This window comes from Oncorhynchus nerka, linkage group LG13 (assembly GCF_034236695.1).
Source record: "Oncorhynchus nerka isolate Pitt River linkage group LG13, Oner_Uvic_2.0, whole genome shotgun sequence".
Classification (NCBI taxonomy): Eukaryota; Metazoa; Chordata; class Actinopteri; order Salmoniformes; family Salmonidae; genus Oncorhynchus; species Oncorhynchus nerka.
The window spans coordinates 105,952,245-105,973,802 of NC_088408.1; the positions used below are offsets into that span (position 1 = coordinate 105,952,245).

The 21,558-nt window shown below is 41.1% G+C and overlaps 1 long non-coding RNA gene across 1 annotated transcript; it reads right to left on the bottom strand.

The window, feature by feature from the left end:
• Positions 1-7,989: 7,989 nt before the first annotated feature.
• LOC135574627 (uncharacterized) lies at positions 7,990-10,304 on the bottom strand. The gene is made up of 2 exons (XR_010465491.1): positions 9,677-10,304; positions 7,990-9,472 (listed from the first exon to the last, which is right to left on the bottom strand). It is a non-coding gene; the product is annotated as an uncharacterized LOC135574627 (long non-coding RNA).
• Between the last annotated feature and the right edge of the window lie 11,254 nt (positions 10,305-21,558).

Here is a 21,558-nt window from a genome sequence, read left to right on the forward strand (position 1 = left end):
ACCAGCTAGATCTACTGTCTCTTATATTATTGACAGACCAGCTAGATCTACTGTCTCTATTATATTATGACAGACCAGCTAGATCTACTGTCTCTATTATATTATGACAGACCAGCTAGATCTACTGTCTCTATTATATTATGACAGACCAGCTAGATCTACTGTCTCTATTATATTATGACAGACCAGCTAGATCTACTGTCTCTATTATATTATGACAGACCAGCTAGATCTACTGTCTCTATTATATTATGACAGACCAGCTAGATCTACTGTCTCTATTATATTATGACAGACCAGCTAGATCTACTGTCTCTATTATATTATGACAGACCAGCTAGATCTACTGTCTCTATTATACAGACCAGCTGATCTACTGTCAGACCAGACAGACCAGATCTACTGTCTCTATTATATTATGACAGACCAGCTAGATCTACTGTCTCTATTATATTATGACAGACCAGCTAGATCTACTGTCTCTATTATATTATGACAGACCAGCTAGATCTACTGTCTCTATTATATTATGACAGACCAGCTAGATCTACTGTCTCTATTATATTATGACAGACCAGCTAGATCTACTGTCTCTATTATATTATGACAGACCAGCTAGATCTACTGTCTCTATTATATTATGACAGACCAGCTAGATCTACTGTCTCTATTATATTATGACAGACCAGCTAGATCTACTGTCTCTATTATATTATGACAGACCAGCTAGATCTACTGTCTCTATTATATTATGACAGACCAGCTAGATCTACTGTCTCTATTATATTATGACAGACCAGCTAGATCTACTGTCTCTATTATATTATGACAGACCAGCTAGATCTACTGTCTCTATTATATTATGACAGACCAGCTAGATCTACTGTCTCTATTATATTATGACAGACCAGCTAGATCTACTGTCTCTATTATATTATGACAGACCAGCTAGATCTACTGTCTCTATTATATTATGACAGACAGCTAGATCTACTGTCTCTATTATATTATGACAGACCAGCTAGATCTACTGTCTCTATTATATTATGACAGACCAGCTAGATCTACTGTCTCTATTATATTATGACAGACCAGCTAGATCTACTGTCTCTATTATATTATGACAGACCAGCTAGATCTACTGTCTCTATTATATTATGACAGACCAGCTAGATCTACTGTCTCTATTATATTATGACAGACCAGCTAGATCTACTGTCTCTATTATATTATGACAGACCAGCTAGATCTACTGTCTCTATTATATTATGACAGACCAGCTAGATCTACTGTCTCTATTATATTATGACAGACCAGCTAGATCTACTGTCTCTATTATATTATGACAGACCAGCTAGATCTACTGTCTCTATTATATTATGACAGACCAGCTAGATCTACTGTCTCTTATATTATATTATGAGAGACCAGCTAGATCTACTGTCTCTATTATATTATGACAGACCAGCTAGATCTACTGTCTCTATTATATTATGACAGACCAGCTAGATCTACTGTCTCTATTATATTATGACAGACCAGCTAGATCTACTGTCTCTATTATATTATGACAGACCAGCTAGATCTACTGTCTCTATTATATTATGACAGACCAGCTAGATCTACTGTCTCTATTATATATTATGACAGACCAGCTAGATCTACTGTCTCTATTATATTATGACAGACCAGCTAGATCTATCTACTGACAGACCAGCTAGATCTCTCTATTATATTATGACAGACCAGCTAGATCTACTGTCTCTATTATATTATGACAGACCAGCTAGATCTACTGTCTCTATGTCTCTATTATATTATGACAGACCAGCTAGATCTACTGTCTCTATTATATTATGACAGACCAGCTAGATCTACTGTCTCTATTATATTATGACAGACCAGCTAGAGATCTACTGTCTCTATTATATTATGCCAGACCAGCTAGATCTACTGTCTCTATTATATTATGACAGACCAGCTAGATCTACTGTCTCTATTATATATTGACAGACCAGCTAGATCTACTGTCTCTATTATATTATGACAGACCAGCTAGATCTACTGTCTCTATTATATTATGACAGACCAGCTAGATCTACTGTCTCTATTATATTATGACAGACCAGCTAGATCTACTGTCTCTATTATATTATGACAGACCAGCTAGATCTACTGTCTCTATTATATTATGACAGACCAGCTAGATCTACTGTCTCTATTATATTATGACAGACCAGCTAGATCTACTGTCTCTAGATCTATTATATTATATTATGACAGACCAGATAGATCTACTGTCTCTATTATATTATGACAGACCAGCTAGATCTACTGTCTCTATTATATTATGACAGACCAGCTAGATCTACTGTCTCTATTATATTATGACAGACCAGCTAGATCTACTGTCTCTATTATCTACTGTCTCTATTATATTATGACAGACCAGCTAGATCTACTGTCTCTATTATATTATGACAGACCAGCTAGATCTACTGTCTCTATTATAATATGACAGACCAGCTAGATCTACTGCTCTATTATATTATGACAGACCAGCTAGATCTACTGTCTCTATTATATTATGACAGACCAGCTAGATCTACTGTCTCTATTATATTATGACAGACCAGCTAGATCTACTGTCTCTATTATTATATTATGACAGACCAGCTAGATCTACTGTCTCTATGTCTCTATTATAGTATGACAGACCAGCTAGATCTACTGTCTCTATTATATTATGACAGACCAGCTAGATCTACTGTCTCTATTATATTATGACAGACCAGCTAGATCTACTGTCTCTATTATATTATGACAGACCAGCTAGATCTACTGTCTCTATTATATTATGACAGACCAGCTAGATCTACTGTCTCTATTATATTATGACAGACCAGCTAGATCTACTGTCTCTATTATATTATGACAGACCAGCTAGATCTACTGTCTCTATTATATTATGACAGACCAGCTAGATCTACTGTCTCTATTATATTATGACAGACCAGCTAGATCTACTGTCTCTATTATATTATGACAGACCAGCTAGATCTACTGTCTCTATTATATTATGACAGACCAGCTAGATCTACTGTCTCTATTATATTATGACAGACCAGCTAGATCTACTGTCTCTATTATATTATGACAGACCAGCTAGATCTACTGTCTCTATTATATTATGACAGACCAGCTAGATCTACTGTCTCTATTATATTATGACAGACCAGCTAGATCTACTGTCTCTTATATTATGACAGACCAGCTATATTATATTATGACAGACCAGCTAGATCTACTGTCTCTATTATATTATGACAGACCAGCTAGATCTACTGTCTCTATTATATTATGACAGACCAGCTAGATCTACTGTCTCTATTATATTATGACAGACCAGCTAGATATTCTATTATGACAGACCAGCTAGATCTACTGTCTCTATTATATTATGACAGACCAGCTAGATCTACTGTCTCTATTATATTATGACAGACCAGCTAGATCTACTGTCTCTATTATATTATGACAGACCAGCTAGATCTACTGTCTCTATTATATTATGACAGACCAGCTAGATCTACTGTCTATTATATTATGACAGACCAGCTAGATCTACTGTCTCTATTATATTATGACAGACCAGCTAGATCTACTGTCTCTATTATATTATTGACAGACCAGCTAGATCTACTGTCTCTATTATATTATGACAGACCAGCTAGATCTACTGTCTCTATTATAATATGACAGACCAGCTAGATCTACTGTCTCTATTATAATATGACAGACCAGCTAGATCTACTGTCTCTATTATATTATGACAGACCAGCTAGATCTACTGTCTCTATTATATTATGACAGACCAGCTAGATCTACTGTCTCTCTTATATTATAAAATGACAGATTATATTATGACAGCTAGATCTACTGTCACTATTATATTATGACAGACCAGCTAGATCTATTGTCTCTATTATAATATGACAGACCAGCTAGATCTACTGTCTCTATTATAATATGACAGACCAGCTAGATCTACTGTCTCTATTATATTATGACAGACCAGCTAGATCTACTGTCTCTATTATATTATGAACCAGCTAGATCTACTGTCTCTATTATATTATGACAGACCAGCTAGATCTACTGTCTCTATTATATTTGACAGACCAGGTAGATCTACTGTCTCTATTATATTATGACAGACCAGGTAGATCTACTGTCTCTATTATATTATGACAGACCAGGTAGATCTACTGTCTCTATTATATTATGGCAGACCAGGTAGATATACTGTCTCTATTATGTTATGACAGACCAGCTAGATCTACTGTCTCTATTCTATTATGACAGACCAACTAAATCTACTGTCTCTATTATATTATGACAGACCAGGTAGATGGGGGTGCTGGTGGGTATCCACAAAAGTGTTTTTGGAAGGATGGTGGGTTGGTGAAGGTTTTTTTTGTTTAAATTTGGTCTATTTGTGTTCTATTTTATTGTTTCTTTTCGTCAAGGGTCCATGGTCATGGTAACCCTTACTTCCAGAAACTAAAAAAAAATATATATCTAAAAAACTTCTTTTTTTTCTTCTTTTTTTAAATATTGTGTAAGTAAAAAGTGACTAAAGGTAAGTATTTTTGAGAGTCCGTGGTCACGGTAACACTATAGTGCTATTGGAGGCCTATTTTTGTGGTCTAAATGACCCCCTATTTTTTATATGGGAGGTGGGGTGTGTAAGGTGCGGGTGCAGTGTATGTCCAGATGTTCCTCCGCTGTACTGGAAGCCTCAGTGGTGGTCCAGCCCGTGGTAGTGGTGTTGGTCCTGGAGGGGTTTTAGGGAGGTCCATCCTTGGTCCGTGAGTCTCGGTGAGATTCTTTGATGTCTACGTTGTGGTTTTATTTTGGAGGTGGCTGCTGACCAAGGAATCCTTAAGGTTTTTGTTCCTTTTGAAGGCCAGGATGGGTGTGTGGAGAGGGAGTAGTTGTTTTGACAGGAAATGTCACAGGAAGGTCACAGGAAGGCAAGAAAGATCATCAAGGACCACAACCACCTGAGCCACTGCCTGTTCACCCCGCTATCATCCAGAAGGCGAGGTCAGTACAGGTGCATCAAAGCTGGGACCGAAAGACTGAAAAACAGCTTCTATCTCAAGGCCATCAGACTGTTAAACAGCCACCACTAACATTGAGTGGCTGCTGCCAACACACTGACTCAACTCCAGCCACTTTAATAATGGGAATTGATGGGAAATTATGTAAAATATATCGCTAGCCACTTTAAACAATGCTACCTAATATAAAGTTTACATACCCTACATTATTAATCTCATATGTATACGTATATACTGTACTCTATATCATCGACTGCATCCTTATGTAATACATGTATCACCAGCCACTTTAACTATGCCACTTTGTTTACATACTCATCTCATATGTATATACTGTACTCGATACCATCTACTGTATCTTGCCTATGCTGCTCTGTACCATCACTCATTCATATATCTTTATGTACATATTCTTTATCCCCTTACACTTGTGACTATAAGGTAGTAGTTTTGGAATTGTTAGTTAGATTACTTGTTGGTTATTACTGCATTGTCGGAACTAGAAGCACAAGCATTTCGCTACAATCGCACTAACATCTGCTAACCATGTGTATGTGACAAATAAAATTTGATTTGATTTGAGTGTATCATGGGATCTCACCTGAAATCTGTGGCTTGACTACAAACCTGTAACCTATGCTACTGTGGCCTATAGAGCTAGAAGGATGGATAACCAGGTGTGTAAAGGTGTGAGGTGGGATCCTATCCCAAATGGACAACTAATCCCTATGTACTTGTGGAGATCTGAGAGGATATGATTGGTATAAGAAACACGACTAAACTTCAACCTCCGGAGGGGTCAAGAAAACTCAATTTTACACAAAACAACCAATAACATGTAAAACCAACTCAGAAATCCCTAACAAATGGATTCTTGATAAAAAAAATCTATTAGACTAAATCCAGTACAAGTCAGCTACTCAGTAAACATAGTATCTTTGACTCGTAAATGTTTTTTTTTTACCTCAGCTAGCATCAAGCTAACATATACTCTCACTCAATGTAAATCACCTTCTTCTCTCACTCAGTTCGACACAAAGCCAAAACAAAACCTTTCCTAACGTGATAATATCTTGACAAAGTTGTTAAATAGCATGTTATTACATATTGTGTATACATTTGAACATTTGAAGTGCTGTTACGTACCTGTAATAGTAAAAGAACAGACACAGTTTACCTCTGTAAAGTTCTGGTCCTTATTCTGCAGAAGGGTGAGCTCTTGGCCGAAACTTGCTGTTTCTCCTGCTACAACAGTGCAACAGCGCCATCTATTGGCCTGATGGACCCTCAGTCCTTTTCACTTTCCTTGGCAAAACAAGCTCTGTCCCCATCAAGACTTATTCAGCTTCTGATGGATTTTAAACCATTCAACAAATAGTTGTATAATGAAGAGTAGACCCAACTAAACACCCTGGATTCTTTACACACACATTGAAAGGCAAAAATCTCCAATTTGGACTCATCAGACCAAAGGACAGATTTCCACCAGTCTAAGGTCCATTGCTCGTGTTTCTTGGCCCAAGCAAGTCTCTTCTTATTATTGGAGTCCGTCCTCTAGTAGTGGTTTCAATGGAGCAATTCGACCATGAAGGCCTGATTCATGCAGTCTCCTATGAACAGTGCATGTTGAGATGTGTGTGTTTCTTGAACTCTGTGAAGAATTTATTTGGGCTCCAATCTGAGGTGCAGTTAACTCTACTGAACTTATCCTCTGCAGCAAAGGTAACTCTGGGTCTTCCTCATGAGAGCCAGTTTCATCATTGCGCTTCATGGTTTTTGCGACTGCACTAGAAGAATCTTTCAAAGTTCTTGAAATTTTCCGTATTGACTCACCTTCATGACTTAAGTAACAATGTTGTTTCTCTTTGCTTATTTGAGCGGTTCTTGGCATAATATGGACTTGGTCTTTTACCAAATAGGGCTATCTTCTGTAAACCATCCCTACCTTGTCACAACACATCCTATTGGCTCAAACGCTTTAAGAAGGAAAAAAATTCCACAAATTAACTTTTAAGAAGGTACACCTGTTAATTGCAAAACATTCCAGGAGACTACCTCATGAAAAGGTTTGAGAAAATGCCAAGAGTGTGCAAAGTGGTCAAGGAAAAGGATGGCTACTTCAAAGATTCTCAAATATAAAATATATTTTGATTTGTTTAACACTTTTTCTTACTACGTGATTCCAATTGTGCTATTTCATAGTTTTGATGTCTTCACTATTATTCTAAAATGTAAACAATTGTAAAAATAAAGAAAAACCCTTAAATGAGTAGGTGTGTCCAGACTTTTGACTGGTACTGTATATATTGTGATATTGCAAATATGTTACAATCCCAGGGTGCAAAGCTTTTGGAGACTTATCCAGAAAGACTGACAGCTTTAATCGCTGCCAAAGGTGATTCTAACAGGTATTGTGAATACTTAAGTAAATTAGATATTTCTGTATTTCATTTCCAATACATTTGAGAAGAAATTAAAAGATATTTTCACTTTGTCATTATGGGGTATTGTCTGTAGCTGGGTGAGATGATAAAAAAAAACTATAATTTAATCCATTTGGAATTCAGGTTGTAAGAAAACAAAATGAGGAATAAGTTAAGGGGTATGAACACTTTCTGAAGGCACTGTATATCTGCTAGAAGGTGATAAATGAGTAACTCTTTGAAAGGGGGTCATATATACATTGCCTTATTAAAAAAAAAAAGCTATCATGCTATAATCGACATAGTTTCTCAGACCAAATCTTCATTCTGGTTTAAACAAAGCAATCTGATCATACTCCAGTAAAATACACGCTACGGAATGAAAAAAAATGGCTTCTGCAAAGCACATATACATTGTCCAATCAACATCCACACATTGATTTCATTCTTTGGGTCTTTATTCAAACACAAACACACTTGGAATAAAATGCTCTTTCAGTGTTTTGTTGCAGGTTGTGCAATGTTCAAAAGAGTGTGAGAGATTAGCATTAATGTTTGTGTATGTGTGTGGGGTCAAGTTTGGACGGTCGTACATATGCAAATAGCCGAGATTGTATATTTCAGGACCATGGACAGCAGCGATGTCGGCATAGCGATATCTGTCATTCAGCACCACATGACAGTAGACAGCGGCCATCTCGTGTGAAGTTGGCACTGGGGAAATTCCATGTAATGAGAAACGAGGCCTAGGAGGCAAACAGACTGAAGGAGAAGACACCCACAGGAACTCTATGCTAAACTGTTCTGCCACATTCATTTCAAATGTTACATCTTTCCATTTGTAAATAATAGGGAATACATCTGCAAATAATTGAAACTGATTATTCAAACGACACTGTACAGCTTTAGTGTGTCTGTGCATCATAGGTACAACTGTAAGAAATTCTGTTCTCAAATTTCTGGTTAATGTGAGAAGCAAAATGAAAAACACCTGTTAGACCATTACAATGCGGACTGTCATGCATTTTTACTATTACCAACAAGACAACGAAGTGATACGTGCCATGGAGACTTATAACGGACACTTTCCTAACACCAAAAGTTCCCATGCTGAGCGATACTGTTTACTACACTATTATTCATACAATCCAAGTCATACGTTTATTGTCATCCATACTCTTATTTTTAACCGAATATCTTTTCAAAAGTGTTCATTGTGTCAATTCAGAGCTCGGAAATATTGGAATAATGTGCTTAAGGGGACTGACACTCAAGGCGCACAACAGGACAACAAAACAACCACATTTTCAATTGACATGTAATGTAGTGCATTGGTCTCTAGATCCCTGTTGGGTGGCAAAGTATCACAAGAATCCTGTGGGGAGAGAAAACAAGAGAATACGTTCAATTACTGGGTGTTAACTATTCAGGGTTCAACAAAGCACTTCAAGTCCTCAATTCCTTCAAAAGAGAGAGAGAAGGAGAAAGGAGTATGGTCCCTGCAGTAGGACTACATGCTGGCCATGAGGTTCTCCAAGTGGTACTCCATGAGGCTGGAGAGCTCAGTGACCAGAGACTCTGGGTTAAAGTACCAGGCCAGCTGCTGGCCAAACATGTTATCCCACAGTACAGGGGGCTGAACCTAATCGGAATCAACTGCCAATTGCCAGTGGTCTCCTAAAGTAGAAAGCACACAAGAGATTTGTTTCATGTCAAAGAGACACAACTTGAATATCAGGGATATTTTTCAAACATAAAACCCCAAACTTTCAGAAAATTGTACCTCAAGGATAGTCTGCACATCCGGCACATCCTCAAGGATGATAGCAGCATTCTGGATATCAAGGAGGACTGGCAGCTGTGGAACATCTGGCACATCATCCAATGGCACATCCAACTGGACCTCATCCAGGACAGTTGTTTCTAAAATGAGGAACATTGGAATATAAAATAAACAATTGTTAGGACATAAAACGTAGCAAGGTGGCTAATACTAGCTAGCTAGGCAGCAAAAGTCGATCGCTTAGCAAAAGTTACTAAAGTTAATGTTAGCTAGTAAGCTAGCTAGCTACAACATCTGAATGATAGAAATACACGACATTTCGCAAATTATAATGACATTGTTACCCTCTTCGAAGTCGCTGTCGCTGTCCACCTGTCGACGATCACGAACCCTGCAAAACAGAAAAAGACAAGAAAAACAAGCCACAAATGAATTTGAACAACCTGTTGATGCAGTAGGCCGCCGACGTCCACGCACTCTCTCCGCCAGTCTTGAAAAGCACCCAGGCATTTTCCAGTCGATTGTTCTCAGGTCTCAAAAATCAAACAGTTTGTTGTCAGCAGCAAACTGAAGTTGTTATTTCCGCACAGAAAACGTTCCATATAACGTCGGTTAGATGTCTCTTGGCAACACACGTTTGAAAATGATTGTTTACAAAATTGACAACTGTGTTGCCATAGAAATTAGTTTGGAATTCCATGATTCTCTTTAGAGTCCGTTAAAATTGCTTGTCATCATTCTAGTGACGTCGACGTGCTCCTTCGTAGCTCAGTTGATAGAGCATGACGTGTTGCAAACATTGCTAAGAAGATAGATAAAGATTTCAGGGATTTTTGTGATGATGAGTTATCTGAATTGAGATAAAAGACTGTATTAAAAGCCTTAAGGACAAGAGGTCCCCTGGAAATGATGGTTTAATAAGCGGGTTTTATAAAGCATTCAATGATAAATTGATTCCTTTCATTCTTGCTATGTTTCACGAATCAATAGAAAATGGGGATTTACCGGCTTCCTTAAAACAAGGTGTAAATTACTTTGATTCCCAAACTTAATAAGTATACTCTTTATATAGACAAATGGAGACTCTGTTGAATAATGATGGTAAATTATCACATTAGATATTTTCGCATCAGCGCCTTTTTCAGAGCATATCTGATTGGTCAAAAGACCAATTACTCAAAAAAATGACTGAATTGGGCTGCCTGTCTCAACGAAGCCATAGGAACCTGGACATGTTCCAACTGAAATGTTCCTTCCTGTCAGTGCTGATGTTGAATGGCATTAAATACACTTTTTTTGTTCTCTCCCATCCCCTGTAGGTTTGTTGAACATGAGTGGAAATGAAACTCCAGCACTCTAGGAGCACTAAAGACGTGTGAGTATAACTTTTCCAGGTGAGTTGAACCTGCCTGTGGGTGCAGTTTGGATATTCCTGGGAGGTCTACTGATGAAGAGGTATAAGCTTGGCGTTGTGTCTGCAGCCCAGCTGTCTTTCGTCACCTCCTTCATGGCCTACCTCCTCCTCCCTCTGCAGTCTGGCACTAAGTGTGACAACGTTCAGGTGGCTGGTCTGACCGTGTCCTACAACGGGTAAATATGACATCTGATTGGTTGGTTGGTTGGTGGGTTGATAAAAACAAAAGTTTTGATCAGTGGAATATGAGGGAGAGTTAGACCAAAACACATATGGGCTTGTGCCGGGGCTCCCTCTTGTGGGAATATTCAGTATGGTTGTTACTGAGCCCGGATTCCTGGCTGTTTTGTCACTGTGCCTGTGTCAATGATAGTTCAGCAACAATTATTTAAACATCATTATTACCAGCCATTTTCTCTGTCCCCAGGTCCCCTGGTGTACGATGGCAGCCTGTTGTCAGAGTGTAACAGAGACTGCTCCTGCTTGGCTGGGGAGTGGGACCCTGTGTGTTCAGACAACGGCATCACCTACACCTCCCCCTGCCTCGCAGGCTGCTGGCACCTACTACCATAACCAGTTTAAAGGCACTTAAATATTTTGTCTTGCCCATTCACCCTCTGAATGGCACACATACACAATCCATGTCTCAATTGTCTCAAGCCTTACAATATATTTTTAAACCTTTCTCCTCCTCTTTATCTATACTGATTTAAGTGGATTTAACTAGTGACATCCATAAGGGATTATAGCTTTAACCTGGATTCACCTGTTCAGCATATGTCATAGAAAGAGCAGGTGTTCTTAATGTTTTATACACTCAGTGTAACTCATTGGCACTGAAATAAGTTATTTTCAACCATTAACTGGGGCCTTGTTGAGGCCTTATCTAGGTAAGTAATTGCTGATTGACAATAAAGTATTATTTTGATGTATGGAAAAAAATATGGTATGCAATTCCTATGTAGAGAAGGTTCTCTCTGGTAGTTGTTCAATATGACTTCAACTTTTACAGCTTTTACAGGGCACTGTGGTAAAATGGATGTTTAATCTCAGTGTGACTCCCTTTTAAAAACATCAACACAAACACAGGATATGGGGTACACATGGTATGACATCATTACATACTAGGCCCTACTGCACCTGCACCTGCCTTCCAGCACCATTCCAGCATCTGGAATTGACTCAACATGTTTGAGGTGGGGGATCAATACATGTGGGGGAAGAGGTGGCTGTCGAATGTATGATTCTGATATGTACAGGTAAGTTCATTGTGTGTGTGGGGGGTGTCCATGTTTGCGTCCGTACTCTGAGGTGTGTTTGAATATGAATGAGCAGCAGTGTTGTGATGTGTCCTATCCCGTCCTTGCAGAGTGATCTTCCTTGGCCTCATCACATGTCTCAGTGGCTCCTCCTTAGGAGGGATGGGGACACCACCATGGGCTGATTTCAAGGTTTTACTGCTAACCTACAAAGCATTACATGGGCTTGTTCCTACCTTTCTCTCTGATTTGGTCCTGCCGTACATACCTAAGACACAGGCCTCCTAATTGTCCCTAGAATGTCTAAGCAAACAGCTGGAGGCAGGGTTTTCTCCTATAGAGCTCAATTTTTATGGAATGGTCTGCCTACCCATGTTTTTTTATATTTTTATTTCACCTTTATTTAACCAGGTAGGCTAGTTGAGAACAAGTTCTCATTTGCAACTGCGACCTGGCCAAGATAAAGCATAGCAGTGTGAACAGACAACACAGATTTACACATGGAGTAAACAATTAAAACAAGTCAATAACACAGTAGAAAAAAAGGGGAGTCTATATATAATGTGTGCAAAAGGCATGAGGAGGTAGGCGAATAATTACAATTTTGCAGATTAACACTGGAGTGATAAATGATCAGATGGTCATGTACAGGTAGAGATATTGGTGTGCAAAAGAGCAGAAAAGTAAATAAATAAAAACAGTATGGGGATGAGGTAGGTGAAAATGGGTGGGCTATTTACCAATAGACTATGTACAGCTGCAGCAATCGGTTAGCTGCTCAGATAGCTGATGTTTGAAGTTGGTGAGGGAGATAAAAGTCTCTAACTTCAGCGATTTTTGCAATTCGTTCCAGTCACAGGCAGCAGAGTACTGGAACGAAAGGCGGCCAAATGAGGTGTTGGCTTTAGGGATGATCAGTGAGATACACCTGCTGGAGCGCGTGCTACGGATGGGTGTTGCCATCGTGACCAGTGAACTGAGATAAGGCGGAGCTTACCTATTATGGACTTGTAGATGACCTGGAGCCAGTGGGTCTGGCGACGAATATGTAGCGAGGGCCAGCCGACTAGAGCATACAAGTCACAGTGGTGGGTGGTATAAGGTGCTTTAGTGACAAAACGGATGGCACTGTGATAAACTGCATTCAGTTTGCTGAGTAGAGTGTTGGAAGCCATTTTGTAGATGACATCGCCGAAGTCAAGGATCGGTAGGATAGTCAGTTTTACTAGGGTAGGCTTGGCGGCGTGAGTGAAGGAGGCTTTGTTGCGGAATAGAAAGCCGACTCTTGATTTGATTTTCGATTGGAGATGTTTGATATGAGTCTGGAAGGAGAGTTTGCAGTCTAGCCAGACACCTAGGTACTTATAGATGTCCACATATTCAAGGTCGGAACCATCCAGGGTGGTGATGCTAGTCGGGCAAGCGGGTGCAGGCAGCGATCGGTTGAAAAGCATGCATTTGGTTTTACTAGCGTTTAAGAGCAGTTGGAGGCCACGGAAGGAGTGTTGTATGGCATTGAAGCTCGTTTGGAGGTTAGATAGCACAGTGTCCAATGACGGGCCGAAAGTATATAGAATGGTGTCGTCTGCGTAGAGGTGGATCAGGGAATCACCCGCAGCAAGAGCAACATCATTGATATATACAGAGAAAAAAGAGTCGGCCCGAGAATTGAACCCTGTGGCACCCCCATGGAGACTGCCAGAGGACCGGACAGCATGCCCTCCGATGTGACACACTGAACTCTGTCTGCAAAGTAATTGGTGAACCAGGCAAGGCAGTCATCCGAAAAACCGAGGCTACTGAGTCTGCCGATAAGAATATGGTGATTGACAGAGTCGAAAGCCTTGGCAAGGTCGATGAAGACGGCTGCACAGTACTGTCTTTTATCGATGGCGGTTATGATATCGTTTAGTACCTTGAGTGTGGCTGAGGTGCACCCGTGACCGGCTCGGAAACCAGATTGCACAGCGGAGAAGGTACGGTGGGATTCGAGATGGTCAGTGACCTGTTTGTTGACTTGGCTTTCGAAGACCTTAGATAGGCAGGGCAGGATGGATATAGGTCTGTAACAGTTTGGGTCCAGGGTGTCTCCCCTTTGAAGAGGGGGATGACTGCGGCAGCTTTCAATCCTTGGGGATCTCAGACGATATGAAAGAGAGGTTGAACAGGCTGGTAATAGGGGTTGCGACAATGGCGGCGGATAGTTTCAGAAATAGAGGGTCCAGATTGTCAAGCCCAGCTGATTTGTACGGGTCCAGGTTTTGCAGCTCTTTCAGAACATCTGCTATCTGGATTTGGGTAAAGGAGAACCTGGAGAGGCTTGGGCGAGGAGCTGCGGGGGCGGAGCTGTTGGCCGAGGTTGGAGTAGCCAGGCGGAAGGCATGGCCAGCCGTTGAGAAATGCTTATTGAAGTTTTCGATAATCATGGATTTATCGGTGGTGACCGTGTTACCTAGCCTCAGTGCAGTGGGCAGCTGGGAGGAGGTGCTCTTGTTCTCCATGGACTTCACAGTGTCCCAGAACTTTTTGGAGTTGGAGCTACAGGATGCAAACTTCTGCCTGAAGAAGCTGGCCTTAGCTTTCCTGACTGACTGCGTGTATTGGTTCCTGACTTCCCTGAACAGTTGCATATCACGGGGACTATTCGATGCTATTGCAGTCCGCCACAGGATGTTTTTGTGCTGGTCGAGGGCAGTCAGGTCTGGAGTGAACCAAGGGCTGTATCTGTTCTTAGTTCTGCATTTTTTGAACGGAGCATGCTTATCTAAAATGGTGAGGAAGTTACTTTTAAAGAATGACCAGGCATCCTCAACTGACGGGATGAGGTCAATGTCCTTCCAGGATACTCGGGCCAGGTCGATTAGAAAGGCCTGCTCACAGAAGTGTTTTAGGGAGCGTTTGACAGTGATGAGGGGTGGTCGTTTGACTGCGGCTCCGTAGCGGATACAGGCAATGAGGCAGTGATCGCTGAGATCCTGGTTGAAGACAGCGGAGGTGTATTTGGAGGGCCAGTTGGTCAGGATGACGTCTATGAGGGTGCCCTTGTTTACAGAGTTAGGGTTGTACCTGGTGGGTTCCTTGATGATTTGTGTGAGATTGAGGGCATCTAGCTTAGATTGTAGGACTGCCGGGGTGTTAAGCATATCCCAGTTTAGGTCACCTAACAGAACAAACTCTGAAGCTAGATGGGGGGCGATCAATTCACAAATGGTGTCCAGGGCACAGCTGGGAGCTGAGGGGGGTCGGTAGCAGGCGGCAACAGTGAGAGACTTATTTCTGGAGAGAGTAATTTTCAAAATTAGTAGTTCGAACTGTTTGGGTATGGACCTGGAAAGTATGACATTACTTTGCAGGCTATCTCTGCAGTAGACTGCAACTCCTCCCCCTTTGGCAGTTCTATCTTGACGGGAAAGATGTTATAGTTGGGTATGGAAATCTCTGAATTTTTGGTGGCCTTCCTGAGCCAGGATTCAGACACGGCAAGGACATCAGGGTTAGCAGAGTGTGCTAAAGCAGTGAGTAAAACAAACTTAGGGAGGAGGCTTCTGATGTTGACATGCATGAAACCAAGGCTTTTTCGATCACAGAAGTCAACAAATGAGGGTGCCTGGGGACATGCAGGGCCTGGGTTTACCTCCACATCACCCGCGGAACAGAGAAGGAGTAGTATGAGGGTGCGGCTAAAGGCTATCAAAACTGGTCGCCTAGAGCGTTGGGGACAGAGAATAAGAGGGGCAGGTTTCTGGGCATGGTAGAATATATTCAGGGCATAATGCGCAGACAGGGGTATGGTGGGGTGCGGGTACAGCGGAGGTAAGCCCAGGCACTGGGTGATGATGAGAGAGGTTGTATCTCTGGACATGGTGGTTGTAATAGGTGAGGTCACCGCATGTGTGGGAGGTGGGACAAAGGAGGTATCAGGGGTATGAAGAGTGGAACTAGGGGCTCCATTGTGAACTAAAACAATGATAACTAACCTGAACAACAGTATACAAGGCATATTGACATTTGAGAGAGACATACAGACAGCGAGGCATACATATGTGAGAGACGCAGACTCGGTCTTAACCTTTTAGTCTTTACTGAAGACTAATCTCTTCAGTGGGTCATATGATTAAGTGTAGTCTAGCCCAGGAGTGTGAAGGTGAACGGAAAGGCTCTTGAGCAACGAACCGCACCGCCCTTGGTGTCTCTGCCTGGCCGGTTCCCCTCTTTCCACTGGGATTCTCTGCCTCTAACCCTATTACAGGGGCTGAGTCACTGGCTTACTGGTGCTCTTTCATGCCGTCCCTAGGAGGGGTGCGTCACTTGAGTGGGTTGAGTCACTGATGCCTGTCTGGGTTGGCGCCCCCCCTTGGGTTGTGCCGTGGCGGAGATCTTTGTGGGTTTTACTCGGCCTTGTCTCAGTAAGTTGGTGGTTGAAGATATCCCTCTAGTGGTGTGGGTCTGTGCTTTGGCAAAGTGGGTGGGGTTATATCCTTCCTGTTTGGCCCTGTCCGGGGTATCATCGGATGGGGCCACAGTGTCTCCTGACCCCTCCTGTCTCAGCCTCCAGTATTTATGCTGCAGTAGTTTATGTGTCGGGGGCTAGGGTCAGTTTGTTATATCTGGAGTACTTCTCCTGTCTTATCCGGTGTCCTGTGTGAATTTAAGTATGCTCTCTCTAATTCTCTCTTTCTTTCTCTCTCTCGGAGGACCTGAGCCCTAGGACCATCCCTCAGTACTACCTAGCATGATGACTCCTTGCTGTCCCAGATCTGCTGTTTTCAAATCTCTAGAGACAGCAGGATGGTAGAGATACTCTTAATAATCGGCTATGAAAAGCCAACTGACATTTACTCCTGAGGTGCTGACTTGCTGCACCCTCGACAACTACTGTGACTATTATTATTTGACCATGCTGGTCATTTATGAACATTTGAACATCTTGGCCATGTTCTGTTATAATTTCCACCCGGCACAGCCAGAAGAGGACTGGCCACCCCTCATAGCCTGGTTCCTCTCTAGGTTTCTTCCTAGGTTTTGGCCTTTCTAGTGAGTTTTTCCTAGCCACCGTGCTTCTACACCTGCATTGCTTGCTGTTTGGGGTTTTAGGCTGGGTTTCTGTACAGCACTTTGAGATATCAGCTGATAAAAATACATTTGATTTGATTTGACAGACCCCACACTCATCGCTAGAGATCGGACTTCAGACTCCCTCCAAAACCACTGAACCCCTCAACAAACCGAAAGAGATTACGGTGCACACCCTTAGAGGGAGCCGGAACAGGATAACTCCCTCCACCATCACAAAGACACAGAGGAGGAGGAACTATCTATCCAACACCCAGGGAGAGAGAACGAGTGACCTCAGTCGAACACAGTCAGAAGGAGGAGGTGGAAGAGGCATTAGATAGAGGAGGAGGTTACCCCAGAGGCCATTCCTCCTGTTCATGTGAGTAAGAAAGAGCAGAAGGCTTCTGATCAGCCAAATGGCAGGCAGAGGGAGAGCTCATAGTGATTCACACCCACAGAGAGAAAGACAACCCACACAACCTCTTGGTTGAGATGAACCGCACAGAGGTAGAGGCACAGGGCTAGCCAGTCAGCCTGCCTGCTCTGATCCTCAAGTCAATTGTATTTAAATTCATGTTCATTAAAGATTTTGATTCAAGAATTGAAAAGTCCCATTTACTTAATGATCATTTTTCACTGTCTTCAACCCTCAAGAACCAGGGTGAGTCTGGGTCACCCTCTTACTGGGCAAACACAACTTGCATTTCGCCATAGACTAGGCCGAAACGTTAATCTTTTAACCTTGCCTGAATTAAACAATGCATTTTTTATAGTGACAAGAGTTGCGCCTTTTCCTTTTCTATGATGATGATCAAATTTTTGGTTGCACCTCAACTCAACGTTGGTTGAGCGCCCTCTTCTTTTTGTTGTGAAATAATACTTTTTTTTTAAATGTACAAAGTAAATTATTCAAAGCATTAAAATTGGGATGTTTCCCACTTATTTACACAACCTACTCCACACTTGCAAAGTAAAAGTTTATAGAAATGTTCTGAAATTAAGTAGTAAACTGAAGAAAAGCAGAATTGAGTCCAATTATAATGCAAATAATTTAATGGTCTATGGTTCAATCCCATTTCTGAAGGTCTGATGAATAATTAATATTGTTCCTCCTCTTTCTTGTGGCAGGCGCAGCAGCACACTGCCTCCAAAGCCTGCAAAATAATCGCTGGACTGCCCCTTTCCTAGCTCTGCATGGAACATCCAGTGTCACGTCCTTGGTGACGTGTGGGATGACATCCGGGATGACCACAGCAACATCCTCTGGAAAGGGAAAAAAGAGGATCAGGATGTAAACAAATGCAAAGCGTAGCTTCTAAACACTGGCCAGTTGAAAGATTCTGCTAAGATGTCATGACAAACGGCACCTGTCAGAGTGCTCTCTGTGTTACTCACCTGCTTGGATGTCAGCTGGCAGAGTGGCGAAGACGGCCATCGTGAGAGTCCTTTCTTCAGGTGTGACGTGCTCAATCGATCCTATTTATTTGTACTGGAATTTGATTTTTTAAATTCTCTGCTGCTACTCGTGTTTTACAGAAACACGTTTGAGTGGGTTTTCTACAGTCTGGCCTATGTTGACACAATATGGAGAATGCATAGGCTGCAAACCAGCACGACTATCACGCATCAACTATAGACGAGTTTCACTCACTACTGCAGTTTGGAGTTTGGAGGTTGATGTTAGAGGCTACTGGAGGAAGTTATGGGGCTTACTTGAACTATTTAAGGGAACATGAACCTTTCTACTCTCCAATCAAATTCTACGAGATGGGGTTTTGAATGTAGTACTGTATTTTCATTGAAATGGCAGATTTTTATGATTTCACACAAAAATGTATGTAATGTTTCCCACAAAGAAATTATTTTACTATTTAGTTTCAAATGGTCCCTCTGGCATGCATATTTTTGTATGATTTAATACATGTGTTTGAATCCCACTTCCTTGATTTTTGGAAGTTAATTTTAGTCCTCCTTGCATGTTTTGTTCCATACCTGTGCCTTGGAGAAAACAACTATAGCCCTCCAAGTCTAATACGCTATACACACCAACAGCCTACAGTGTTAACTTATTGAGAATGTATATCATTGCATTTAACATTCAACCTTCTTTTGAACTCTTCAGATCTTAACCGGATCAAACTGTAATGTTAATATATTACCCTAAGTCAAACTGGTTTTGGTGTCTTAGTTTTCTCCTCATAGTAAAAACACTGTTTCATGGTTTGGATGAAAAACACTGGGTATTTGTATCGTAGAACTTTGTGTTTTTTGGGGGGGAAAGCAATACTTAGCTCTACTGCTGTCTGTGTAGAGGCCTGGTTAGAATTGTATTGCAATGACAGGTGAAGTGCTTGTTGAAATCATGCTGCACACAAGTGTAAAGGAATGAATAAGAATATGTACATATAAATATATGGATGAGTGATGGTACAGAACGGCAAGATGCAGTTGATGGTATAGAGTACAGTATATACATATGATATGAGTAATATAGGGTATGTAAACATTATATAAAGTGGCATTGTTTAAAGTGACTAGCGATGCATTTATTACATCCAATATTGTATTATTAAAGTGGCTAGAGATTGAGTCAGTATGTTGGCAGCAGCCTCTCTATGTTAGTGATGGCTGGTTAACAGTCTGATGGCCTTGAGATAGAAGCTGTTTTTCAGTCTCTCGGTCCCAGCTTTGATGCACCTGTACTGACCTCGCCTTCTGGATGATAGCAGGGTGAACAGGCAGTGGCTCGGGTGGTTGTTGTCCTTGATGATCTTTATGGCCTTCCTGTGACATCAGGTGGTGTAGGTGTCCTGGAGGGCAGGTAATTTTCCCCCGGTGATGCGTTGTGCAGTTGCTGTACCAGGCGGTGATACAGCCTGACAGGATGCTCTCGATTGTGCATCTGTAAAAGTTTGTGACCGTTTTTGGTGACAAGCCAAATTTCTTCAGCCTCCTGAGGTTGAAGAGGCGCTGTTGTGCCTTCTTCACCATGCGGTCAGTGTGGGTGGACCATTTCAATTTGTCCGTGATGTGTACGCCGAGGAACTTAAAACTTTCAACTTCTCCACTACTGTCCTTGGATAGGGTGGGTGCTCCCTCTGCTGTTTCCTGAAGTCCACGATCATCTCCTTTGTTTTGTTGACGTTGAGCGTGAGGTTATTTTCCTGACACCACACTCCCGAGGGTGTGGCATAAGAACAGCTTCATTGGCACAATGGACAATAACCTTGCACAATGTTGTAATCTAACATTCTAATATATATCTGCTTAATTAGTAAATGATGTCAGTGTTGGAGCCCCTGGCTATCCATAAATGAAATAAAAAGAAAATAATATGGTCCCGTCTGGTTTGCTTATTAATATAAGGAATTTGAAATTATTTATAGGTTTATAAGTATATTTTATCGAATTATATTTTTGATACTTAAGTATATTTAAAACCAAATACTTTTAGACTATTACTCTAGTATTTTACTGGGTGACTTTAACTTGAGTAAAAGTAAAAAATAACTTAATAGAAAATGACTCAGGCAAGTATGACAATTGGGTACTTTTTCCACCACTGCACTGGTTCAGTGTATAAGCCATTTAGTAATAACTTTTACCCAAAGCGATTTAGCTACGATCACGCTTGCTTCGTACCGCAAAGTATTGATCCTAGAGATACTGAATATGCAGCTGTTAAGTGGAAACGCTATTTTCCTTTGAGTTGGTTGATCAAGGACGATGTACGGAAGCTTCTGCAACGAGTCGTCTGTATAAACAATAGTTCATTGCGGGACAAAGCAATGGCCATGCACGTATACATATGGGTGCTCCCGGGAATCGAACCCATAATTCTTGCGTAGCAAGCGCCATGCTGTACCAACTGAGCTACAGGACCACAGACAACAATATCCAACGTTACGTTTCTCTCAAGATTAGAATACTTGTGTTGTAGCTATACAGTAACACGTTAGCTAACGTGCTAGCCACAGTAGCTAGCCAGGGCTACAGTTGGCATCCATGCCATACTTGTGACATACAGTTAATTCAGGTTTAGCTCATGTCAGCTACGATGTAGTTGGAATCATTTTTAATAACTGGCTCTCTGAAGTTTATTTTGCTGCCACCAAGGTGAACGTCTTTCTGCCCACCATCTTTTCTCATTTCAACTTTGACCCTTCGCCTCTGACCCAACAACACATGGCATGCTTCTGTCCTCGTTTATTTAAAACTATATTTATTTATTTGTTTTTTCATCATATTATTGTACAAAAAAACGGAAACGTAGCTAATACACCAGTATTTATTGTTTTGAGTGGTCTTTTTAGTGGTATGGGGATCCAGTATTGCGTCGCTGATTGCATTGATTGACAGATCATCCCTGAAGTTGTTTTATTGCGTAAAAGTGCATTCACATTATGACGTTGGCTGAGTTACCGTATAAAATGCGATAGTTTATCTCTTTGGTAATCACTTGGTAAAGTTTTACATGATGGGAACATAGGCTCCAGCC